Consider the following 23,719-nt stretch of genomic DNA (forward strand, 5'->3'; position numbering starts at 1 on the left):
TTAGTCACAAAGAGAAATTCCATAACCCATTTTGTGTATTCTTGATTCTAAAAAAGGACTATGTGGCTGAAGCTGCCAAGTTCTGCTACTTGCTGGAGATGGAGCATGGACTCTTTGTTCATTTACTTCTTCACCAGCTTTCTTTTTTCCTTGGTTTCCTTCTCTGCCTAAACTTGGCTGTCCTGGAACATTCTCTGTAGACTAGGCAGAGCCTTGTACTCAGAGATTTGCTTACCTCTGTCTTTTGAGTGCTGGGATTAATGGGATATTCCTCCATGCTTGGACCAAAGCTATTCTTTATTTCCTTTTCGGAAGATGAGAGCTTAGCTGGCTAGGGTTTTGTCCTGAGGTTACTACTCCCTTTATTCTGTTTCTTAATCTATTTATGTCTTTGGGCACAGGAATTAGCTTCATTCTACTTCCTGGGTGAACCCTTTCTACTCAAATTGTACACTTTATATTTTTCCTTTCTCAGCTTGCTCTTTTTCACTATAGATTTTCATAAGACTGAACATTGATAACTATATGACAGAGTCAATACTAGGCTGTTTTGATATTTCCTCTATAAATGAGATTAATCCCAAACTGTTCACTTTAGCCTCATGTAGACTTTTTGGACAGGGCAAAAAGCAGCCATAGTCTTCACCAAAATATCACAAGACTGGTCTCTACACACCATATTAACATTATTTTCTTCAGAAAAATTTTGATCCAGGTCTCCACAGTACAAATCACACTCAGTACCACTATCTTCCATGTTCCTGCTAGGATGGCCCATTGAGCCTCACTTAAAGAGTTCATTCAAATGATTTTCTACTCCAAAGTTCACATTCCTCCAAGCAAAAACAGTTCAGCCTATCATAGCAATAACCCAGTTCCTGGTATAAATTTCTGTCTCAGTTAGTGTTACTTTCGCTACGAAGAGACACCATGACCATGATAACTTCTGTAAAGGAAAACATTTAATTAGTCTGACTTACAGTTTCAAATGTTTTGTCCATTATCATCATTGTGGGAAACATGGTAGTATGCAGGTGAACATGGTGCAGGAAAAGGAGCTGAAAGTTTCACATCTTGATCCACAGTTAACTTACTGAGACCTCAAACCCCACCCCCATAGTGACAGACGTCTTCTAACCAGGCCACACTTACTGCAACTAGGCCATACTCCTAAGAGCTCCACTTCCTATGGGCCAATAATTCAAACACATGCGTCTATGGAGTCCATTCATATTCAAACCACCACAGTCCATTATTATTTTTTTAATAGTCTTACTCAAATTCTTAGGCAATTGGCAGAAGAAAATTTTATTCCAGAGTATAACATGCATGACCTCTAGCCCAGTTCCTTAGATAATCCCTTTTCCCTTCTGAAACCTTAGGAGTTAGGCCTTCACTGCCCACATTCCCTTGGCATTTTGGTGTTCCAAACTTACTTCAGAATGTCCATTAAATTTTAATTATAGCATTCTATGTGTCTTCCAACTCAAAGTTTGAAACTCTTCCATATTCCTCTTACATGGCAGCTCTAAAATTCAAAGAAATAAATAGTCAAGATTTTTAACAAAAATATTCTCCCTCTTTATATCAATTTTATGCATTATTTGCTTATTTCTTTGTACAACAAAATATCTTGAGAAAAGTACCTTAAAGGAGAAATAGCTTATTTTAACTAAAGTCCAAGAATGCAATCTATCCCTGTGGGAATGTAATGGCAGAAGGAGTGGGAGGCAGGTCATCATATTGCGTCTGCTGTCAAGAAGCAAAGAGCAATGAAGACCTAGTACTTTCCTCATTTTTCTTTTTTATTAAGTCTGATGCCTCAGCTACCAGATGACACCATCCAAAGATAAGGTGGTTCTGCCCTTCTCATTAAGTCTTTCTGGAAATACATGCATTGACACACATAAGATATGTTCTGTGATTATTATAAATCTAGTCAAGTTGACAATAGAAATTAATCCTAATAAATAAATGTGGAAAATAAGTGCAATGGATGGTGACATATCAAAAATGTCCCTATCATTGGTTTCATTCATAAAAGTAAATATTTTTCACTTTGTTTAATGTCTATGGAATCACCTATTACTCTAAATATATTTATATCTGTGTGGATAACTCTATTTTTGTTTGTTTTTCTCCTTTGTGTATGTAAGTGAGATTATGTATATGCTTGATTACACCATTTCTATCTAGATAAAGAATCAAACAAAATTTTTACTAATACAGTTTATTGATTTGTTTAATTATATATGTTTAAATATATTTACTGCAAGCAAAAAATAACACATTTTACTTGCCTATTTGCATATGTAATATTAGTATTTTTTAAATTTTAAATCTATTTCTTTAAAATTACATATATTACATATAAGTGTATATATTATATATAATTTAAAAGAAAATTTTCTTCTTGGGAAATAATATTTTCCTAAGGGCCATAGACTACCTAAGGAAAGCCCCAGTACTAGGCATGAGATACCTCTCTTTGCATGTTGATCAGTGCTGTCCAAGAGACTCACCAAACAGTATAGGGTATTACTGTAGCCCTTGGTAGTCTATTGGAGGTCACAGATAAGTCCCTCTTGCTGAAGGCAGCATGAAATTTATACACAAGACTGAGAGGATCCAAGCTGGATCTTCCTTGATGGTACAAGAATGTACCAAGCAATCTTTCAAGGGAGGGAATCAACCAGCAATTCTAATCAGCTATGATGCCTATGAACCACAACAATAACTAGCATGGCACCATGTAGCTAGAGTTTTCCTGCCTGGCCCACAATCAGGACAAATCTCTCTCACCTGCCAGTCCCACAGCCACTAAGACCCGACCAAGTAAACACAGAAACTTATATTGGTTACAAACTGTATGGCCATGGCAGGCTTCTTGCTAACTCTTCTTACAGCTTAAATTAATCCATTTCTATAAATCTATACGTTGCCACATGGCTCGTGGCTTACCAGCATTTTCACATGCTGTTTCTCATCATGGCGGCTGGCAGTGTCTCCGACTCAGCCTTCCACTTCCCAGCTTTATTCTCCTCCTTGTCCCGCCTATACTTCCTGCCTGGCCACTGGCCAACCAGCAATTTATTTATTGACCAATCAGCAACACACTTGACATACAGACCATCCACAGCAGCACCATATTCACATGTAGCAGTGGCATGTCCCAGTGGTAACCAACAGTTCTCAATTGGATTTAAGAGCAGTCCAAGATGGAAAACATGCCTGGTCCTGGAAATCTAGTTAGTTATCCAGGGATAGTGAAGTCATGGATATTGGAGAAGAACCCACAACCACCACATGACTGAACCTGCATAACTCCTAACTGCATTGTAAGTATTTGTCCTTATACTCACATATATGTGTACATCTCACCTCTCATCAAACTTTCTTTTTTCTCTTTGCAAGAGAGACCACTGTTACAGAAAACCATAAAAGATCAAAGAAGTGGCCCTGTGGTACTTAGCACCAACTGTTACATCTACAACATGACTCCCAAACCTAAGTCTCAGGGATCCAAGAGGAGGTGGGAAATGTAGCTAGAAAACCAGGAAGTTTCCTGTGAGATTGTGTCTCCTATACATATCAGAGAAACTGCACTCATGAAGTTTCATCAACACAAATGCACAAGCAAGACCTGAACATGGCTGACAGCATCAAACATGCTAACATGGAAGGAAGAAATATCATGGGGCCTTCGCCTCAAACAAAGAACTACAGGCAGTTAAGGAATGCTAAGAGCAAGAGAAATAGTCTTCCCCAAGGAGGAGACCCCATTGCTGATCCAACACCAGCTGGTCAACCCAGCCCTAAAATGACTGGTACACAAGTAAAATTATATGGACTAAACAGTTAGTATTTACACTTAGGATTACAGAGACACACATACACACACACACACACACACACACACACACACACACACCCCTATAATATCAATATCAACAACTAAAGAAATAGAGGACACTAGTTTGAGAGAAAGCAATGAAGGGTTGCATGAAAAAGAAGAAAGGAAAGGGGAGAACTGATGTAATTACATTTTTTCATCATAATATTTTTACTAATTCTTTGGGAATTTTACATCATACACTCTGATCACACTCACTTTCCAGTTCTTCCATGTCCACACCCTTACCCTTGTGACATGCCCATGAAAATAAAGATAAAATGAAATAAAAACAGAAAAACAGTTCAACTTGTGTTATCTGAATACTCATGGTAACATGGTCAAAATCTCAGCAACCTGCCCCTTAAATTGAACTGAGACATTCCCCTCCCACATCCCAGCCAGAAACAATCAGTTGTGGACAGCTATACCTTAGCATCCTTATCACATTTTTAAAAAGTTCTCTTTGATGGCTTTCTGCTTATTTAGTCTGTTACTTTTGGGGGTGGAGGTGGGGGTAGGGATTGTCACAGAAGCCTTCCATGTCCCATTTTTTTAAACTGTGCATCTACAGTCATTGATATCATCACAAAAGTAGCTTCATTGCTCTTTACACTCAGTGGGAGCATGAATTATGGGCTTCCACATGGCTTCTAGCAACAGCACAGACCAAGAACAGAGCCCCCAGAGGCAGTAAAACCACGGACTCAGACAAGACCCTTGGAGATGGCCCAGACAAGGGACATCAATATAAGCTTAGGTGGCAGCACAAGTCAGTCATGTCAATATGCACCCCCTGACCCCATGGCAGCATGGGGCATGGATATCAATGACTTCAGGTGGTAGCACAGACCACAGACATCTGTATGGCCTTTGGTTGTAACACAAGCCAGGGACATGAATAAGGACCCCAGCCACAGCAGGGTCACAGAACTAGACATGGCCCCCAGCAGCAGCACAGCCCACAGACATCATTTCACGAAAATAAAAATAAAATAAATTTAAAAAGTAAGTGTTCTCCACATATTAAGTGTTAAATAAATGGGAACTGTTTTTCTATCTCTAGATCAATGCACTCCAATTTTCTTCAATATAGGTGACCTGGTTTCTTTTATGTGGCCATCCCATCTCTTCCTTACATACTACATATTAACATTTTTATTATCAAAATTTTATGAAAGAATTGGAACTATAGTAATTCAAACTATTAAGAGCTCTACTTAGAAACATCATAGGGAAAAAAGTTGGACAGAAGATTTCATTTGCTACTGACTTGAGGCAATTCTTTTTTGGACAATAAAGAGAGAGGAGGGGTAAACTTCATGGGTGAAAAGAATTAATGACAATATTATCAGTCATTTGAAAGATAACCCCAAGCACCACGGGCATGGTAAATTATTAAATAAAAAAATATAGCACCTGCCATGGGAAAGCTAATGGTGCATATCCTGAAAAAGTAGAAATGGCCTTAGGTGGTGCTATTTAGACAGTCTGTACATAGAATGTGCAGTTTTTCTTTCAGAATGAATTGATTAACTAGAAAATCCCCGATTGAAGGGAGGGAGCCCTTAACCTCTATAATGAGTAGGCCCCAAGTCACAGTTCTAATGTTCTAAGTCCTCAGTTTATCTTTGTTTCTAGCTGTTTGCCTCTAAATCAAGATTAAAAAGCAAGTCAACATGAGCTAAAATAAAAAGGAGGTCATTTAATCACCCTGTTAGCTTCAAATGATTATTGATTTGTGGAGGTGATGTCTAATTTTGCCAGAAAATCCATTTTAGTAATGACTACTGCCTCCGTTTTATCTGTGATAACAGAGGTTATTAACAGTGGAGGTTGCAAGAGAAGTACACAACTTTAAGCCATTAATATCACATTTCACATTTTTTATTAGGGCATGTCTTTTAGGTCTGCCTTTTAACCTATAACAGTATAAGGTTATTCATTTAGGAATATTTGCTTCACAGGTCCAATTATTATCTATAGTCCCTTGGGAAACAGAAAAACATTGAGATACTGATAGATAAGTAGCAGAGTAGAAAATATTGAATGTAGCTGGAAGTTTTCCCATGTCTCACCTGCTCCACAGCTGCTCAGACCCAAGTAAACACACAAAGGCTTATATTAATTAAAACTGCTCAGCCATTAGCTCAGGCCTACCACTGACTAGCTTAGCTCTTACACTTAAACTCAGCCCATTTTTGTTCATCTATATTTTGCCATGTGTTCCATGGCTTTACCTGTGTACTATTACATGCTGCTCCCTGGAAGGCAGGCTGGCATCTCCTGACTCAGCCTTCCTCTTCCCAGAAATCTCTTTGTCTATTTATCCTGCCTATACTTCCTGCCTGGCTACTGGCCAGTCAGCTTTTTATTTATCAACCAATCAGAGCAACATATTCACAGCATACAGAACATCCCACAGCAATTGAATGTTTTTAACTGCTGACGCGTAACACTCAAGTATTCCTAAAGATGTGATATTATTGTATTGCCTGCTTTTCTCTCGACTTATTTCATGGTCATACATTAAATACCGTTAGAGTCTCAGATTTGCAAATATAGTGAAAACAAATTTCTAAGCATGGTTGAAATAAATACAGACAGTAATATACTTCTGATGCAGATAACTAGATTTAAAATAATACTTACTCTCTGTAGAAATTGTTATGGGTGATGCTCTACCAAATGAGAGCCTTACTTCTTTGTGCATGATTCTGTATTCATGGCTGCTCAGTGAAGTCAAGCAGAAGAAATGTATTACTAATCATATTATTACAGGTGATGGTACGTAGCTTGAATATGTGATTTAATTTCTTATACTCTAACATAGAATAGACTTATTTCTCACTAAGTAGGACTACAGAAACACAACATGACTATTTGAGAGTGGAGAAAACTGTTTGTATTTTGTGCAGCTGTCCGTGGTGGTTAATACATTTAAAAAATAAATAACTTATGACACCCACCAATAAGGCCAACATAAGAGCAGGAGTAATGGGAAATTTATAAACTCATTCTTAAGGAGCATAAGTATGAGTTTTTAATTTGTACGAAATTATAAATTAGGCTAGAAAATGACAAAACATCATTCAAAATTTGTATCATCACATCCCAAAATGTTGCAGAGGAAAATATGAAGTCCTAAAGAGCATTAACTCTCAACTTGATCCAGCCTAGCATCATCTAAAAAATACAGACTTAATTGAGTAATTGACTTCATCAGGTTGGTATGTTGACATGTTTATGAAGGATCATTTTATTTTAACTTATGTAGGAGGATCCAGTTTACTGTAGAGGTACTGTAGAGAAGTTGGAATGACACAGGAAAATACAATTGTCTTTTATAACAATGAACGCATTCTGCATCCAATTTCATGAATAGAAATGACCTAATTGCATGATATTACAATGAGGAAAAATTATCCACATAAGATCTCTTCTTATTATATTTCATTATAATTTTTGCTTATTTTCTCATTTGTTTATTTTATATTTAAGAATAAAATAAAACTATACTATTTTCATCTTTCCCTTTTCTCTCTTCAAACTCTCTAATGTTCCCCAGCTTGCTTTCAATTTGTGGCCTCTCTTTCTCGAACTGTTATTGTTATATACAACTTTTAAGCAAGCATAACTATGATAGATTAGGATATATTCATATGAATATAATCATTAGACTTTGTTCATTTTCCTTCTCCATTCCCTTCACTTTTCCCACTGTGTCTCTCTGGCTGGTTCTCTTTTCCCTCCAAATTCGACCTCATTTCTGTTTTCATGTCACACAGTCCACTACCCTCTCTTTTCCCTCTTCCTCTTAAGAATTTGCTCCCCTTTCTCACAGTCTCCTCTCTATATTCAGGTACCCACACACATATACAGTCATACAAAAAAATATGCTTAATCATGCTAGTTAAAATATATAATTCACATACAAAGAAAGCATTTTATTTTTATTTTTCACTAATCATATAATAGTAACATTTTCCTTATAATAATTTAAAATAAACACCTTTCTCAATCCTTTCATTCTGCTTCTGAGGGTATAATGCCTTCCCCTGACCTTGTATGATGCTACAGATGGACATGATTGGGAGTAGCAAGGGAATAAAGAAAAGCAGCTCTCAGACAGAAAATCTCAGCATCTTGAAAGTTCGGTATGTTTATCACATAGAGTTGAACAGAAATGAAGAGTTTTGGCACACAGCTGAACAAGAAAGTGGGGTTATTATATACAGGAGGTGGGATTTTTGCTATACATCTGGATAAAAGAGGCAGATTTACCTAGTCTCAGTAGGTGCAGTCTCTGCAGGGAAGCAGTCTTCAGGCTGTAAATATTTGGAGGGGGAAAGCTATGATGATATTTCTGCACACACTATCTACATTCGCACTTGGACCAGGAAAGAGGCTTTGCCATTTTTCTTAATCTCACCAGAAGGGGTGAGTTTTACCACTCTTTCATGGTTCTGAGTCTATGGTCCTTGTGAAAACACTGTGGATGTCAGTCAAGCAGGACTTTACTCACTCAGAGCTTCATTTGCTCCCCCAAATGACTAACTTGCTAAAAGTGTTTTGCTGGACATAAAGTGCCCATTTTAAAATTAAGCTCCATGATGGTTTGAATTTGAAATGTCCCATGCAGTCTCAGCCATTTGAATACTCAGTCTCCAAATAATGGCAGTGTTTAGGAGGTTTAAGAGATATGACCATATGTCACTGGAGGGGAACTTTCAGAGTGTACAGTCTCATGGCATTTCTAGCTTGCTTGATCTGCTTTGTGTTTATGGGTCAAGATGTGAGCTCTTAGCATCCTGATCCTGCCACTGAGCTTCTTCTCCCACATCATGAGTCGTCACTCTAACCATCTGGACCTGGTAAGCCCAAACAAGCTTTTCCTTCATGTTGCCTTCGGCATGGTGTTTTATCACAGAAACAGAAAAGTAACTAATACAAGGTCATACAAATTTTGTAATTGATTTTTGCCTTGTGAAATTATCCAAGGATATAAATTGACCTTCATCTTCTGCTACTGGCATAAAAAAGTGAGTTTAAAAATACATTGTTACTGTGAGGATATTTTTCAAAGTGGTATGCGCATACTCAAGAATAATCAAGATATGAGTGTGAGCTTTCCATTGACAGGTTTCTATACTCTGTCAGAGTCTGTCACTGCCATCCTTCCCTACCTCCCTCCCTTCACCTTTTCTTCCTTTCCCATCATTATTATTCTCTCCCCCCTGCCCCGACTTCTGGCACAGTCATATCTGAATGGAATGGTAGAAGTCATAAAGCCAACACAGCTGCTTGACAAAGATCCAGCAAAGCTGAGTCACATGATGGCTGCCATGCCAACTTTGGTTTTCATCTCTACCTGTTACATACTTGGGGCACTTTTAATATTTGTACAATTTGAGGATATTGGATTGATGGAAAATTCCTTATGAATCATTTATGGCTTCTGTCAGGAATGCTGCTTCTAAGTTTACCCAGGAAAGTCCTGAACATACATCCTCCCCTCACTTTGAGGGAGATATCCTTATCTACTTGAAGGTCTTCCTTATGCCTTGGAGGTTGTGACACATAAAGAAGCCAGAGGTCTCTTTGTGAGGCTATTAGGCATTCTTGATACATCTATCTCTGTACTTACACAGGAACAAGATAGCCAAAACAAAGTAAAATTAAAAAGGTCAGCAAGATTTTGTGGGCTAGAGGAATTGTCCGCAATCCAGATTACAAGCCTCTTCCCACTGTACACTCAGACAATTACATGGCATACAACTCTGCTATATACAGAGACATATTGATGAGCAAAGTATGGAATGAAAAGATGACAAAAGTATGAGGTGTTAAGACCTCCCTCTCTTAGAAGTTAGCTTGTGTAGAGCCACTGTAATGTCATACGACCAAGGAACAACAAAATGCCAGGATTAGACATATAGACTAATTTTATAAAGTTATAAATGTGGATATTGATTATATTATGCCAGAATTTGAATAATAACTGAATCAGCTTTAGCCTGAGGAATTTTCCTGGGCACTCTGACCACTAGGAGTTAATAATACACTGCTTGAGACATGGCAAAATGCCCAGGGTGGTTGAAGATTTTGTTTGTCCTTGAAGCAACCAAAGCAACCAGCCTGAGCACAGACTGTCATATGCCTCTACATTCTCAAAAACTGGGCTGTGGGGTTAATGAGAAAGAATGATAACTCTGTTTATTATTGATGTCAAAACTTGAGGGAAAATGATTGGAAATGATAATTCTGTTCTGTCATAGTTTATTAATGACGACTAAAAAATGAGCAAAAGGAAATGAAACACATGTCCAAAACCAAATATTATATGATCTACATTTTGTTACATCATGAATGTATCCCTGCTTACTAAATTCTGTATAAAAAAAGAAGCATTCTGTCTGCTAGTCAGTCAGGCTGCAAGATTCTCTGGACCACCATGGCCTTGCTCACTTCCTTCCCCTGCCGACTCCTTACATCCTCTGCTGGGAGACATCCACTGTCGGGGATGGCTCCTGGCAGCCTTTCTTATCTCCTATTTCTCCTTTAATTAGCAGACTGTTGACAATTCTAAATTTCTGAAGTTTGATTGATTTGTTCAATCTATCCAATGATGGAATGAAAGAGATACCTGTCTTGACGTTTCTATTAAAAGTTGTAAGATTTTATCTTTTTTTATATACATCCCAAGCTCATAAATTGTGGGATTAAAACAAAGGAATCAATCATAAAGCACATGCTTTTACTTTTTGGCCTGGTGTTTTCACCTAGTGCTGTAATTCTGTGATTCACCTATGCTGTAACATATATGTATAATAGTTTCCTTTGTATTTATGTTCCATTAATACACTATATTCTGATAATCTACTGTAAGAGACATGCTGTAATTTGTCTAGCTTTTACCTGCTGATAGAAATTTGGCATTTTCACTTCTGGTGATTTTAAATGAAGTTTTATGAGTGCCAAATACCAATCTTTGAATAGATACACACTATTTTTCTTCTTATATACATATCAAAGTAGAAAAACTGAGTAGGTCTTGTGGTAAACATATTTTTTTTTTCTAAATTGTAGTTCCTTTTGGTGCTTTCACCACCAGAATATGAAAGCCCCAGGTGTTCTATATTCTTGTGACACACTTTTATATTCAGTTTAACTCTGTCATTTTAATGGGTACATAGCTATAATTTGTTATGATTTTATTTTTGTTTGCTGATAAACAGTGAATAATGTGTAGCATCTTTGCACATGAATAGCATCATCAAATTGCTGCCAGTGAGTGACATGTACTCCACATTTAGTTGTTCTTGAAGTACGTCTATAGTTGCTTTAGAATTTGTTTTGTCTTATAGGTGACCTTTTTTGTCCCACCAGCCACTCCCCATATAACAACACAGGGGCTTATTATTAATTATAAATGCTCAGCCAATAAATTAAGCTTGTTACTAACTAGCTCTTTTAACTTAAATTAAGTCATTTCTATTGTTCTATATGCTGCCCCAAGGCTTGTTTATGTCATCTATGAACTTCCCATGTTTCTTTTTCTGCATCTGGCTCTCGACTCTGCTTTTCTTCTTCCCAGTGCTTTCCCAATTTGGCCACTCCCACCTAACCTCTTCCTGCCTACCATTGGCCAGTTAGCCCTTTATTAAGCCAATGAGAGCAATGCATACACATAGTGTATGAAAGGATTATTCTACAACACTCCCTATTGTTTAATAAAAAAACCGAAGCTTTTAAAATTATCATTTTGTTAACATATATGTATCAAAAACAGTTATCAAGTAAGAATTACAATAATATTCAGTACATTTGTACTTGACCACTTTAGGAAAATACTTTATTATCTATCTTACTTTTGTGTGTCTAAAGTTTTATACCTAATTTACATTTTATCATTACTAAGGAAAACTATAAGTTAAACTATTTAGTCTTTAACTCCATCAAAGACTCCAGAAGTTTGTAATACTATCTAATGACAGGGACATCTAGCTGCCTGGACAATCACCCAAAGTGTTTCTGTAATGTTAGGCCATCTATCTTTGATCTGCAGGTCTAGTATATCAGATAGACATTTCTGGGAAGCAGGGAATTTTGAAGGATTGTCCTACCTTGGCAGTTGCTTTCTTTTCCATCATCCTGGTCCAGTTTGGACACTATATTGTTAGCAATTGAGGTAAGGGCAGGTTCTTTGCCCGGTGGCTAGCTTTTGCCACAAAGAATGCAAACTCCATATGGAGTTTCTTCGATGCCTATCATCTTTTGAAGTAAATTGGTGCTGTTAGGAGCAGGCATGTCTCATGGTCATGAAAAGCCTTATATTATTAAAAGAGTTTGAATGCCATATTCTATAGGTATTTGAAGTGTTTGAAAAGTATCTATCCATCTAAATATATCTGTTTAATCTTGAAAACATACCTAAAATGACAAATTTGATTATTATAGATGACTAACTATGAGCCTGCATTTCTTAATTATACATTACATTTTTCAATGAGAAGCATAAGTACAATGCTCCAATCAAGAGACATACATATAGTATAACAAAAATGTTTAAACTTGTATCAATAAGCCAAATTCTATACCAATGTAAAATATTTTGAAATTAATGGTTGCTTTTTGGATTAAAGTAGATTCAATACTCTATCCTTTTATTTCATTATTTCTGTATTATATCCCCATTTTCCTTTAGAAAGAGATCTTTGAATTTAACTTCTTTGTAATGCTTTTTTCCTGATCATGACCAATAACAACTTTTAGCCAAACTCCCTTAAATGATGATAAACATCCATAACTCATCTTTTGGGAATATGGGCTTTGTTTTCTTAGACTGATTCCTATTGTCAGGGAGTGCTGGAATCCTTGGATGTACCCTGAGAAATTCAGGATTCCTTTTATTTGTGGAGCAACAGTCACAAGCAGAACAAATTTTTTTCATGTCAGCCCAGCCCCAATGAGAATACAGAGACAGCTCATTAGGCCACTCAGTACTTTAGTTGACTAATCTGAGAATAGCCTTTATTGGAGTCTCTGCATATATTTCCATCTGTTCTCCACAGACTGTGAACTTGGGTTAACAATAGAGTTAAACTCACTTACAGCCCACATCTTGGATATCAAATCCTCTATTGCTTGAGATTCAAGATCTTCAAAAGTTGTAATTCCTGTGGTCTCAATATTGAGCTTTTTATTGTCAAATTTAGATGAGTTTTCCATAGTTTATGATGATATATTCAAAATAATTTGAGCTTGTGTGTGAGTGTGTGTGTGTGTGTGTGTGTGTGTGTGCATGTGTGTGTGTGTGTGTGTGTGTGTGTGTGTGTGTGTGTTTGGAATGTGCATCAGAAACTTCCACTGAGTCCTTTGAAAATAATTATCTCATAAATTCATGACATTCTGATTATAATTAATTAAGAAATACTAGTTTATTGTGCTTTCATTTTACTTAATCCAATCAAATTTAACAAGGAGGTAATAAGTAAGAATGATAAAACTGTGCATCCATGTCTGCTCATAGCCATGGCATACACATGAGCTTTGGTTAGTTGCAAGAACAGCTCTTTTGACCTATATGACCTATATAAGTTATGCCCACTCTCTCTAAGTGATGGTTAAACAAGCTACATTACTATATAAGAGAGAGAGTCAAATCACTTATTCCTAACCACCTGAACAAAACACTCTAGAATGAAGACTAAATTTAAACACTAAAGAATTTAGCTTAGTTGTTATTGCAGTAGGTTATTTGATGTAATAATATAAAATGCTTACTTTATTTTTCTTAGTTTTGTCAAATGAAGAAAATCTTGCATGATTAAGAGTTTCTGAAATCTAATTCTAAGTGATCATCATACATTATTTCAGGAAGAGGAAATCATGAAACACTGTCTTCTGTTTAAAACATAGATTTCATGATCATAATTAATCAACTAATACTTCTTTGTTTATGTCAGATCCCATTGTACTTTACATTTCCTCCATGTTTTACAAAAATCGCTATTGACATTTGCATGGGAAGAAAAAGAACCCCGTGCAACAAGCTGAGGACATGAGATCTATAAATGCTAGCCAATATTGTGTTTCATGATTAAGTGGAACAATTATGAAGGAGCAAGTTGGCGCCAGCAGACCGGTGTACATCGTCAGTTAACTCATTGTCAGACTCACTGTCTGCTGATCATTGTCTTGCTCAGTTTTACACTGCTGAATCATTGCAGTGATGAAACATTTTATACTTAAAATTCCCAACCAAGGCACGTAGATATTTAATCTATCCTATTTGACACTTTGATAGAAACTTTCTTCTTTAATTATAATAAATATTGTACATCTTGTATTTTAATGGACTAGTTTTACGATGTATTATTTATTCATGTTTTCTTTAATTGACATATCAAGTACTTCATAATTCTAGTACTGTTGTTTGTATTTAAGACACACTACATTAATTATTTCAATTTGTTTTCAAAGATTACACAACATTAATCAATTTAAGTTATGTCCATAAATTCTCACCAACATGACTGCTCAACCATGAGCTAAACAAGGATGACACCAATGGACATGCCAAACTGGATGGAGAAAAGGCCACAAGGCCTAGAGCCTACACAGAGGACTATAGGAGCCTTGGAAAACTGAGAACAGGAGAGGTGGCCTTCCCCAGATAAGAAAACACTAATTAGCTGTCCAGAACCAGTCAGCCAGCCCTTAAAATTTATATAGAAATAACATTATATGTATTGAAGAGGTTATATTTAAGACTACATATGTAAATACATAATGCATGCAATAATAGTCAAAAGGAGGGCAGTAAATTAAAGAAGCATGGGAGATGAGGTGGGAGGAGAAAAAGGGATGGGAGAAATGTAATTAAATTGTAATCTCAAAATAAAACTTTTTTTTATTTGTTCAACACATCTTCTAAATGACATTCATAGTTTAAAGACAGGAAGGAAATAATTTTGACCATTTAATATGGCCTCAGTATTTCTCAACCAAGCAGTGGAATCTTTTAAAACAAGAAGAAAAGGCAGAGAGTGATGAGCAGGCAAAAAAAGGAGCAGACTTAGAAAAGAAAAGGGAGGAGGTAGGATCCACTGATACTCCCCAATATAGAAAATTAAGATATGTTAAACAGCACTTATAATGTTCTACATAATGTTATTTTAATATAGTGTAAGACTAAGAAAAAGAGGAATGAACTGATAGAATGACATGTATATGTATAACTAGACATTTATCCTGTTCATCAAGGGAGCCCACAATTGCACCTGTACCTATTTGTTTGACACACAGGTGGTACAGTCTACATTTACAGGAGTGTCTGCCAGCATAAAGACTCTTTGTTGTAATGAGTGTAAGCCATTGTGATTATAGGCACATAAAATTCAAAAGAAACCATTCTTTAGTCCCTCTCACTCCCATCTGTTAGGTTCCACTTCTCAGGTGTGATTTAGACAGGCAGATATGCAATCTGGGAATCCATCCAAGCTCACTTTAGTTTCTTCCTCTTTAAGAAAAGAAAACCATCCAATAATATCTTCTAAAAACATTTTTGTCTCTGCTTGTGTTCTGTTCAATCTGTGATTATATTTTAGTCTCTAATCACAACATGGAAGATGTGGGTCTAAAAGCAGTAGCACTGGGCTTTCCTCATACCAGACAGTACCACCTTGGGGCTGCTTTCAGTTTTTCTTCAGAGAACCATCCTCAGCTACGACTGTGTGTCTCTGGATAACAGCGAGGACCAAAGAAAATTTAAACTTACATGAAACTCCTCATAATCTGTCCCTTTAGGCACGCCGATAGTAACCACAGCCAAATCATTTGCATAATTGACATAATAAAAAGTTTAGGGCTCTTTTACTAACCAGACGCTATTGGAATGATTAAATAGCTATCATTAAAATTATCAGTGCAGGAGCATCCAGAGAATGAAAACAGATTAATATTTTAATTTTTTATGATCTGGGGCATTAACCAGGATAGTCTCTCTTATTCAGTAGTAACTAAATTAATGCAAACTTCTGAGTGCCCCAAAAGACAAACACTGAGCTCACAAACATCACAAAGTAATTGGACAGAATGGGCATATAATATCATTCCATAGCAAGTTGCAAATATATATATATTTCAATGCATACTTTGATGTTACTTATGATATCTCATAACTGACATATTTAATAATACAACTATAGATCAACTAGAGACAGTTCTCCATGGTTAAGAGCAATGGGTGCTCTTTATACAACCTGTGCTTGATTCTCAGAACCTGCATGGCACCTCACAGCAATCTGTAATTCCAGTTCATCTTCAGCACTGGGAATGACTCAGAAATTCTGAATTCCAGGAGATCTGTGCAGACATGCTGGCAGTGTGGCTAACCTACCACTTATCTGAAGTTTAATACTTGTAACTCATTTGGGAGAAGCTTTGTGACCTTCAAAGTTTCTGCTTTTGGAGACCTGTAAATTTTGTTTACTTCCTGAAGTTTTATAGTTAAATAATATTTTATTTATTCTTTGTTAATTTCATACAATATAAGAGCATATTCAAATGATTGAACAACATATAATTTTGATCATATTCATCGCCTCTAACTCTTCCCAGACTCTCTCCCATATCTCTACCCACTCTACTTCATGTATTTTTCCATTTTTTTGTGAACTAGCTTCTCCTGAATGCATGGCCAACCTTGGAGTATGGTTGATATAAAAGGTTTAAGTCCTTCAAGGAAACTGACTTCCCCTTTCTCAGCAGCAATCAAATACAAAAGCTCCTCAGGAAAGGGCAGAAGAAACTTCAGCCTGTGCATATCTTGTGAATACTGTCATAATATCTACGAGTTCATATATGTGTCTTCCCTGTGTGTCTGGAAAACACTGTTTTCTTGAAGTTTTCTGCCGCCCCTGACACTTATAATGGTTCCTTAGCCTGTTCCGTGTAGAGTTCCAAGGTATGAGTGGAATGCATATTGTGGTGGTTTGAATGAGAATGGCCCCCATAGGCTCATATATTTGAATTCTTGATCCCAGTTAGTGGAACAGTATGGGAAGGATTAGGAATTGTGGACTTCTTGGAGGAGCTATGCCATTGAGGGTGGACTCTGAGGTTTCAAAAGTCTGTATCAGGCCCCGCGACTGACACTTTCTGCCTACAGATCAAATATAAAAGTTCTTAGCTAGTATTCCAACACTATCTCTGTCTGCTTCCTGCCACAATGATAACTGACTGTCTAAAACTGTAAGTAAGTCACCCAAATTACATGCATTCTTTTAGAAGATTTACCTAGGTCACAGTGTCTCTTAACAGCAACAGAACAGTAACTAGAACAGAAGTGATATAACACTCCATTTAGGCCCTACCCTTCTGAAGTCTCATATTCTTTGAGCATTGAGCAGCTGTGGGTTCCGGTGTTAATTGCCATCTACTGCAAGAATGGAGATAGCCATACATCATCAGGAATACTTTTATCACCTTCTTTTTAGCAGAATAAAACTAGTAGTTTTTTTTTTCTTAGTGTCCATGAACTATCTAGCCACAGGTTCTTGACCTCATTGGCAGTGTCATATATGGGCTTCATCTCCTGGAGCAAGCCTTGAACCCAATAAAATCATTAATGGTTACTCCCACAACATTTGTACCAGTACTGCACTAGTGGACAAACCTTGCCAGGCAATAGCTGTGACTGATAATGACATTTCTCCTCCAGGAGTATGTATAGCACCTTCCAGCACTTAGAAGGCTAAGCTGTAGCTTCCAGATGATGCCAGCTGGATATCTCCACATCCCGTATCTCAGCTGTGCAGGGTCTCCAGCAATACAGCCTTATTGTCACATTCTGGAGGGTAAGTCATAGATCACCACCTATTACAGGTTAGTTTTTCCTGAGTCTTAATGAGGCATTTTCCAAGATGGACTACTTCAATTTGGAAGAAGTTGTTACTCAACAAATATTTACTACCTTCGTTTGATTCTGGAATTCAGTGGGCATTTCTGACTTATTAATAATTCTACACTCATCACTAAACCCAGTGGTTAACTTATCAAACTTCAGGTTTCTCATACAAACATCATAATTACTGTTAAATAAGATAGAGTCACAATTATTGGGTCAGATAAATTATTGTTTTATCTCAAAAAGTGACAGTTAACGATTATGGAACCTGAAAAATTATATAAAATAATTTTAAAAACTTTCTTATTTTACTTATCAGTTCAGATTTCAATTGTGTGTTTGGATGATTACTTTCAAAAGATCCTTTCTTTTTCATATGTGTACTGCTTCTAGTACCTGGATTGTTTTTTAGCTATTCCTTAATTACTCATTATAGGGATCATGTTCAGTTTGCATTTCCCTTGTTTTTTAACCTACATATTAACCTTTACATTTCAGTAAGTTTATATTTTGAAAGCTTTAATTTATATACTATCACTTCTGGGCCCTGTTCTGTTTCTCTGAGAACCACTGACATTTTTTTTTTTTTTTTTGTTTTACCAGTGATTTGTCTTAAACAGCATCTGAACACAATCACACATATAGATGCATTATTTGAATGGTTGTTTAATGCTTTATAAAGAACTGGTAACTCCAGGCAAGACTACCAGTGGTGATATTGAGACACCAACTCATCCTTATAACCTTCGACCTACAATCTGTCCTGCCTATAGGATACGTTGGGGTAAGGATAGTGTAGAGATTGAGGGAATGACCATCAATGACTGGTCCAGCATGAGACCATTAGCACAAAAGTGAGCTCACCCATGACACTGAATGGAGCATCACGACCCAGAGACTGGATGGCCCAGAGACCTAGGATAGAACCACACACGACTGGAGAGAAAAAAAAAGTCAATGATACCTAACAGTAGTCTGCTATACTCATAGATTGGTGCCTAGTCCAATAGTCTTCAGAGAGGCTTCATCCAGCAACAGTTGCAAAGACCCCACAGTCAAATATTAGGAGCTCAGGGATCTTACTGAAGAGCATGAGGAAGGATGGCAGGAGCCAGAGGGTTCAAGGACCCCACAAGAAAACCTGCAGAATCAACTAACCTGGGCTCATAGGTGCTCACAGGGACTGAACTAACAACCAGGATGCATGCATGGGACTAACCTAGGCCCTCTGCATAGATGTTAAAGTTGTTTAGCTTGGTATTTTTGTGGAAATCCTAACAGTGGGATTAAGGACTGTTTTAAATGCTTTTGTGGGCATTTAGGACCCTATTCCTCATATTGGGTTGCCTTGCCCAGCCTTAACACAAGGGGGGTATATAGTCTTACTGCAACTTGATATGCCATATTTTGTCAATTAATGGGAGGCCCGCCCTTTTCTGAATAAGAAGTGAATGGGAGAGCAGAAGAAGAGAGGAGCTAGAAGCAGAGGAGGGAGGGGAATCTGCAGTTTACATGAAAAATAAATAAATATTTTTTAAAATTGTAAAAATGAGGACAGGAAGTTGAAAAGAGTATAGAGAAGGATCTAGGAGGTGTGGTAAATGTTACCAGACCTCTTTAAATAAAATATTCAAAGGATTAATAAAAATATTTAATTTATACACGCACACACACACACACACACACAGCTGCATACTATCTCAATTAAAAAAAAAAGCTGGTCACTGTGAGCCTGCCTCAAATAATTCTACACTGAGTATCAACCAGAGAAATGGGAGTAGTTTACTTGAAAGTTTTGGTTAATTTCTTTGTAAATTTTTTTTGCACTACTACATATCCCACAGTATATAAATTTATCCAACCCATTAGAAAATGTTTAAGTCAGTCAATTGCAGAGTTTGAAGAAGCATTACAAACTTCCTCATCCCACTCACTGTCATCCTCTCTGTATTTCTGCGCTCTGTCAGCAATCTTATTTACCACACAGTGTGTTTTGTTTTCTCAGCACACATGTCAGAGAGCTGGTGGTGCATTTGGTATTTGCAAAGCATTTCCTCTCACCACTGTAGTGGTGGCCATGACCTCTGTCCTCCATTTACTCAAGTCATTAACAGTGCAAACCTAATATTTGGCCTGGATTATGGCAGAAGACTCCATTTAGCCACAAGCTGATAAAATTAGCTATACCTCATTCTGCTTTTCTTCAGGACGCTTCACAAATCTTAGTGGGTTTGCCATTACCTTGTATTCTGCTTGCTTTTTGCTCTTTTATTTAATTTTAGAGTTTATAATTGGAATCTGTAATAAGGCAAATAATTGGGTTGCTCTACCATAACCAACATCCACACCTTCTCCTAAAACTCTCTAACATATTTTCTGTATCTTTTAAAATATAAATGCTTAGATGTGCAATTGTTATATGGAATTATTTGATAATACAAAACATATCACTAGTGATCAGCATAGAATGGAACTCTGGGTATGGTAATTATGAAAGTAACATGATCGAGGAATAGACAAGAAATATGCAGTTTGACAACAGCCATTAATTATGAGAGTGAATTATATTTAGGAATATATTTCCTCTTGAATTCTCATCACTTTTGATTGTCTATAACAATAGACCTGCAAAAGAGTGGTTCTCTATCTACCATGAATTAGGAAAGGGATCATGAGATTATGTGCCACCCTCCAAAGATACAAAATAGTTAAGAATTAGGGGGGAGCTCACAATGTCACACCTCGTTCTCAAGTATTAATAGACAGTTAATGTTTGCTTGGGGCAGGACAGTGAGTGGTTTCTTAGTTGTGTTCCTACAAGTAACCCCTAATTAAACTCATTAGTTCATCAAGCAAGATGTCATTGAAATCCTTTCTTTGGTCTGTTGTCTATGCACTATCTAGGACAAATGAACATTTTATTTGTCTCTCCAGGAAAATTTAATGCAAAAATTGTTCTGCAAGCATTATATTGTTAACATGTTTTCATTAGTCAAATAGCTGATTTGTGTGAAACCATTTAAAACATGATATTTGCTTAACAGAAGTAAATTTGGTATTCTGAAATGACATCCACAATTTTTATTTGTTGCAGCATTATTCACAATAGTCAGATTGTGGAAACATAAGTGTCTATCAGCTGATGAATAGATGATACAAAGATACTACATACAGACAAATAGGATAGTATTCATTCATGAAAAGGAAATTAACCCTGTCTTTTGCAAAAGCATGGATGTGATTGGAGGCCATTTTCTGAAGTAAAATTAGTCAGGTATAGAAAAACAAGTATCATTTCATCCTTCTCCTGTGAAATCTAACGTACTTAACCTCATACATATTGAAAGTAAAATGGTGGTCACCTGAGGCTGAGAGGAATAAATAAAGTGGAGATACAGGAAAATCAATCAATAGACACTGTTGCAGTGAGATGTAAGACTTTCTTAATGCTGTTGCTATGGAGTGTGACTGTGGTATGATAAAAAATACACTGTACATTTTAAAAGCTAGAAGAAAGAATTTTGAATTTTTTTACAATAACAGAATAAAAAATCTTAAGGATAAAATGTTGTGATCCTCATTTAAGCACTATACAATATAAATATGTATGGAAACTTTATATGTCATTTGAATATAAATACTTTTATTTTTTAGAATTTCTTATACAAGTACTGTTAGTTGTATCATCTAACTCCTTTCTCTCCTTCCTACAAATCTTTCCATGTTCCCATCATTCCTTCTCAAATTTGTAGCCTCTTTTTCTTTAATTATTGTTGTTACATGAATAGACCTGCTGTACATACACACAAAATACACACACACACACACACACACACACACACACACACACACACACACACACACTTGAGTCCCTTTAGAATTCTTTGTAGGTGTATGTAGTTAGAACTGACTAGTTAGAATTGGCTAAGCTATCATGGAGCTCATCTCTGTAGAAGACTGATCCTCCCTCTCTAAAGAGCCATTAATTGCCTTTATCTTTTCATCTTGGGGTGGAGCCTGCCAGATTTCCCCTGTCCTAGTTTTTTCCTAGTTGTGATGCCAACTAGTGTTTTTTTCTTTTCAGATCTTGTTCAGTCAACTCTATTGTTGAGATTTTCATGAATGTTGTTTCACTGTTGTTTACAGAAGAAAGCATTTCACAGACTTCCTGGGCTTCTGGTTCTTTTAATCCTTTTGTCCCTCTTCAAGATGTTTCAGGTGTTCAAAGTGTGTGGTTTCTTCAGCAAAATGGTTTTACATTCAATTTCTGGGGGGCACTCAAACACAAGTACAATAGCAATGACCTTGTTTGGGAGTTTCTTGGAGTCCTCTGACCAAAAATTCCAGGGAACATTTCACATACCTACATAAATTGTGTTTCAATTAAAATCATCTAAATTAATATTGGATAAACAAAATATTCGATGTAACTGAGTAACAACTCTTACCTTTATTCTTTCATGTTAACATTGATGGCTAAGATTTCAGTAGAAATTTATATAACACGTGTAGAAAACATTTACACCAACTGATTTATTTGAAAGACCAATATAAATTTAGCACTCTCAATTTCTTCTCCTATTCTTAATGTCTCTTTCAGATTCTGCCTCACATGATTCTGCTGTTTGTCTGCATTACAGGATGATATCACTCTCACTCCTGCACAGCATTTTCCTGCAATGTGACTCAGTTCTTAAGATGTTCCTGTGAGGAATTCTTCCCACCTGTGCTTCTCCATTGTGCTAATGGGGATTTTCAAGCCCATCCCTCAGCACTCAATTCTGTCACTGGGAATAATAGAAACACAAACAAAACTGGAAATTGCATTTGATGACATTCTTAAATATGAAATAATTAGAAGCTTTATTGTCATCCAGGCTCTAGTTACTGAATTTACCAAGAGAAAAATTTAAGCATTTTAGAGAGGATGTATCTGACAGATATTGGCCGTGCTGATTTTTGCACACCTGTCTTAAAATTGGAAAAAAAAAGCTTGCTAAAAATTAAAAGAACTTGCTTTTCATGTGGGATACTCTTGAATTTCATAATTTTAAAATCATTTTCTATCTTGTATTCATTGAGCACTCTTTAAAAATACTTTAATTTATTCTTTGACAATGTCATACATGCCAAGAATTATTTTGATCATATTTACCACACCCCTTTTAATGATCTCTTATTCTCTTTCACTGCTCTTCTTTCCAAGATGTCCTTATCCTTTCACAGCTTTTGGGGGCTGTGTGTGTGTGTGTGTGTGTGTGTGTGTGTGTGTGTGTGTGTGTATGCGTGTATCTGTCTGTCTGTGTCTGTTTCTCTGCATGTGTCTCTGTGTGTGTGTGTGTGTGTCTATCTACCTGTCTGTGTGTGTGATCTGTCACTCTGGGTATGTCTGTGTTTCTGTTTCACTGAGGACTGAGAACTGCTTGCATAAGCATGCGTAAGAGGTCCATGGAATGTGTGGAAAGAAAGAGGCTTTAGTTAATTTACCAGTGGCCACATCAGTGAAGAAAATGACTTTACCATCAAGGAAACATTAACTGCCACTCTCTCTTTAGAGAGATACAAGGCTTTATGATTCCCTTCTACATACATGATGAATATTGAAGGCCTGATTTTGTGCATGTCTTGTGTAGGTAACCACAACTGCTGTGAGTTTATGATTAAAGAGTCATGCTATGCCCAGAGAACAGCATTTCCCAGCACTGCTTCTCATTCTCAGACTTCTAGACTCTTGTTGCTCCAATTTTTATGATGACTCAAGACTTGGAGGATGTGATATATATGTTCAGTTTTGGACTGAGCACTCATGAGTCACTCATTCTTAGCAGTTTAACCAGTTATGTTCCTCTTCATTAGCTGCTACAGAGTGCAAAAAAAACTTAGATGATCATGACTGATATCAGCACTAATCTCTG

At 36.6% G+C, this 23,719-nt stretch overlaps 1 long non-coding RNA gene across 2 annotated transcripts in view; it reads left to right on the forward strand.

Annotated features, from left to right (window-relative positions):
- The window catches only part of LOC131904633 (uncharacterized), a 55,337-nt gene that overhangs the window by 24,870 nt on the left and 6,748 nt on the right, over window positions 1-23,719 (forward strand). The window contains exon 4 of one of the 2 annotated variants that reach the window (XR_009377783.1): window positions 22,405-22,827. The exons of the other annotated variant lie outside the window; for it this stretch is intronic. This is a non-coding gene — a long non-coding RNA (uncharacterized LOC131904633). Of the gene's footprint in view, window positions 1-22,404; window positions 22,828-23,719 lie in introns of those variants that run through there. 2 annotated transcript variants of the gene reach the window in all.

This window comes from Peromyscus eremicus, chromosome 2 (genome assembly GCF_949786415.1).
Source record: "Peromyscus eremicus chromosome 2, PerEre_H2_v1, whole genome shotgun sequence".
Taxonomy (NCBI): domain Eukaryota; kingdom Metazoa; phylum Chordata; class Mammalia; order Rodentia; family Cricetidae; genus Peromyscus; species Peromyscus eremicus.